The following is a 4,100-nucleotide window of genomic DNA, read 5'->3' as shown; positions in this document are numbered from 1 at the left end:
AGACAGAGAGCAGAAAATGTAAAAAAGAAGAGAATGGAAAGCGAAAGAGGCAAAACAGAATGTGGGCAACCACACAAATCAGGAAGAAGACAGAGCAAAAGGAGGGAAGGAAACAGAAAAGAGAGAGAGATGATTGGGGAAGGATATGAGCAGGGAGAGAGGGGACAGGATGAGGACATCTGAGGATGTCATGAAACTTCTGTTAAGAAGAGGAATGGGCACTCATGGGCAGAGCCTCACCCTACAAAATACAAGGCCATGTACATGCTGTCAGCTGTGTAAGCTACGAGGTTCATGGTGGTCAAGATGGCCACAGCCAGTCGTTGGTCCCAGATGCACAGTGTGGAACGGAGCTCATCACTACAGCTCACATCCCTTGACCACTGGGGCTGCCAGCCAAAATTCTCGTCAAACTGGTAGAGCTGCCAGAGAACCAGGCAGTACTGTAAAGGAGGACGGAGAGCACAGTCTGCTCCACCAGGAAACTGGGGTAGGGGATGGGCAGCATTTTTTCATTGTCGCAGTCACACCCGTTCACAATGAAGTTCACGGCCCCCAGGATGAAGCAGATAGAGTACACGGCCACACAGCATATCAGGGCTGGCTGTTGCAGGTGGTACAAGTCAGTGTTACTGATGAAGCCAAACATGACACAGGCCACATGGTTTTCCAGCCTCCTCATCACACCTCCCAAAGTGGGCAGAAATCAGTACATATTGCCAGGCCGGACACAGCCCTAGGCCACTTTGGTGGCATGAAGCATAGAAGTTATGCCTGAGAATGCAGTGGCGGTGATGGCATGATTTTGGCCTGGGCCCTGAGGCAAGTAGTGGATGTAGGTGATGCCGAAAATGATGGAGGCTGAGAGGCAGACAAAGGGAAAGTAGTAGGCATAGGAGTAGAGAAAACCATCCCAACGGCAGAGGGAAGCGCGACTGGAATACACATAACTAAATTATAAGGATGATGAGGGTCACGGTGAAGCAGAAGCATCAGACAAACATGGACCATTTACCTATGCCCCCCTTCAGAGTGTCTTCACTGGCCACCAGCGAGAAGGGCACACAGGTGGAGAGCAGCTGCCCCAGGCAGAGGAAGAAGCCCATGATGGTCATGGATCCCAGGCCTGAGGACAAGCACATGGGCATTCAGGTCACTGTCACCAGTAGAGCAGGGGTCTTCACTGAGAACCCACCAGAGAAAGATCTGGCTCCAGAAGCTGATTAAGTCAGACACCTGGAAACGTCTCAGGAGTCTGTGGTGGCTGAGGCTCAGGATGTGTGGAGTTTGAACCACTGACTCAGACACTCGGGTAACAGCATAGCCACTCCAGAATGGTTCACCCCACCTATCACCCTTGGCCTTGTCAGGAGATTTGTCTTATCCCAAACCTCATAGCTTGGTTGGGTCTGGCCTCAAACCATGAACATTTTAGGTGTCTCTGTGCTGTGTGCCATTATCTACAGAGACACAGGGTAGGATGGCCCTTATCTATAACCCCAAAGCTTCAAGGCTCTGAAATGGAAAAAGAACTTTAAAAAAATTCATTTGGTAAGAAAATTTGACCTGAACAGACATGAGACAATTTATGGTCTGTATTTATTTCACTTAGTGTGAATGTTCAAAAGTTCAGTTGCAGAAATACTAATGTGTTTGATTAAAAGGAGCTTTCAGGCCCCAGTGGGGTGTTATGTCCTACAGAGTAGTTGCACCATGTTACATGATTGAAGCTGAAAAATTCTGAATTCTGGATCATATCTGACCTGAAATGTTTCAGAAAACAGATTGTGGATTGTACTGCTGACCCCATTTTACAGATAAGAAAACTGACTCTTGGGGAATCAAGTGCCTTCCCTAAGGTTGCATGGCTAGAAAGTGGGAACCCCAGATAAAAATGCCAAAGCTGTGGGTTTGAATGTTTGCTCTAAGCCCAGCATTTAAGCAGCGCCCATGGGTGGTAGCCCAGGACCAAAGCTCGGGGCTCTGGGACCCAGGACACACCGTCAGAGCCATGGGTACCTTCCACAGCAACCTGAAGAGACACATGTCCTGGCCTTTCCTCCCTGCAGCCATCACTAGAAGGAGCTGCCATCTGAGGTGACCCAGCCCCACCCAGAGGAGGGCAGCTTCAGAGGTGAACAGGGATAATCCATGGGGTGAAAGCAAGGCAGTGGGGACAAGATGATATGTGAAGTAGGAACTGTTTTGAATCCCCTCCCTCCAAATTTTTCCTTAACATGTGACTCTTCCCTATTTGGGAAAGAAGACACCAACCCAGCATTACTCCAAGAAGGAGCATCACAGGGGAACCAAACAACAAAATAATATGTTTGGCTGTTAAGTACCAAATCTGCCATCAAGGTGCGAGTCTGGAAAGATCTAGGATTAGTACTGCCTGAGCGAGGATTTTTCTGGCCTGGGAGACTGATTAGCAGCTTCCAAGGCAGGAAGGAGGGATTGGAAATGAACAAGGATGTTGTGTCTGGATGCTGATGTGGAGCCTTTCAGGGCATCCCAGGGAGGGGATGGAGCATGGACGGATGATAGCCCCCCTTTTAAGGGCAGGAGCTGAAAGAGGAGGCACCTGCTGGCCCTCTGGGAGGTGACAGCCCTGAGGATGCAACCGGGACTGGGGTGGGGGAGGGGGCGGCAGAGTGGAGATGAGCTGGGGAGGATTCCGGGGTCTGAGTGGCCCTGAGGCAGCCCACTAGGTGTCTTCTGACCCAGAAGCGATGCAGGCATGCAGCCAACCTTCCCCATGGAGGAGGGGTCTGGAATGGAACTGAGAGAGGGAAGACGGGGGCCTAAAGGGGTTTCAGGGTTGGGACAGGGGACACATGGCGAGCATGGCAAGGACCATGAGACCAGGGAATCGCCCAGGTCACCTGCCCAATACGGTCCCACCTGCAGGGCTGCAGTCCTGCCTCACACAGGGCCTCCTGCAAGGGTCCCAGGGTGTGGGGGACTGAGAGTTCCTCCCCAGCCCGCTCTGTCCTCAGGGACAGCTGCCCTGTTTCAAAGGGACTATTGGCCGAGAGGCGCCCCCAGGGCTTAAGGGCCAGCACCCTGAGCCCGCAGCCAGCTTCCTGCCATGAGGGGCCTTGTCACCTTTGCTGATAATAAACCCTGGGAAAAGCTGAGGCTGGAAAGAGAAACACAGAGCAAACCCCAAGAACCTACCTGGACTCACAAGCCTCCTTCAGCCCCAGTTGCCAGTGGAGCCCTGGAGCCTGCTGGCCTTCCAGTGGGCACTGCCAGGGGTGGGGTGTGGGCAAGAGGCACTGGATTTAAGGGAGGCTGGGGGTGTCACTCTGACTGTCCCCGAGTTTGTTCCCAACTACTTCCCAAACTGACCCTGCGATTTACACCTAAGGCTAAATGACAGCTTTGGATGCATTTAACGCCACAGAGGGAGGGCTTGGAGAAGGAGAGGCATGAGGGTTCCAGCTGTGTGGCCCTGGGTAAGACATGTGCCTCTCTGGGCCTCAATTACTCACCCTGTCAGAGCACATCCTAGACATGGCTGAGCCCTGCCTGCCCAGCAGCCAGGCATGTGGACTCAGAAGACAGTGAGCCGGGAAGGTCGTGGCCAGGACAGAGGAAGGAAGGAGGAGGGGAGATGGGCACCCAGAGTTACAAGGAGGCTGTTGAGCGCATCAGAGGGCCTGGCACATGACACACTCAATATATGCCAGCTACCTGTTCCCCTCTTTCCCTCCCCCTCAAAGAGGATCCAGAAGGCCCTGACCTCATTCTGGTCATAAGAACATGCAAGCTTGATTTGCTCCAGATTAGGGGTTGCAGACCTGTATGTAGTGGAAGTGGCCCGCAGATCTTTTTGGTTTTCCTTCACAGTGTTTTCTGGAAGAGATGGTGTAGAATTGGTATTATTTCTTCCTTAAGTGTTTTAATTTCACTTGAAAATCCAGATTTCCTGCTCCTTTGGAAGCCTCAGGAGACCTGGTATCACTGGGCTGCCTTCCCTTGGTGGTGCGGGTGGCAGTTGGGAGGTAGCTAAGCAGCTGCTACACCCTTTACTTTATACAGGTTTTCATTCTCATCTTTGTTGATTATTTTACATATTTTTCTTATTCTCATGT

General features: G+C 51.7%; 1 pseudogene; it reads right to left on the bottom strand.

The window, feature by feature from the left end:
• Positions 1 to 236: 236 nt before the first annotated feature.
• On the bottom strand, positions 237 to 3,512 carry LOC129392554 (myeloid-associated differentiation marker-like; annotated as a pseudogene).
• Positions 3,513 to 4,100: the final 588 nt, after the last annotated feature.

The sequence above is a fragment of the Physeter macrocephalus genome, chromosome 11 (assembly GCF_002837175.3).
Source record: "Physeter macrocephalus isolate SW-GA chromosome 11, ASM283717v5, whole genome shotgun sequence".
In the NCBI taxonomy this organism is placed as follows: Eukaryota; Metazoa; Chordata; class Mammalia; order Artiodactyla; family Physeteridae; genus Physeter; species Physeter macrocephalus.
This window is presented reverse-complemented; position numbering and strand designations above follow the sequence as displayed.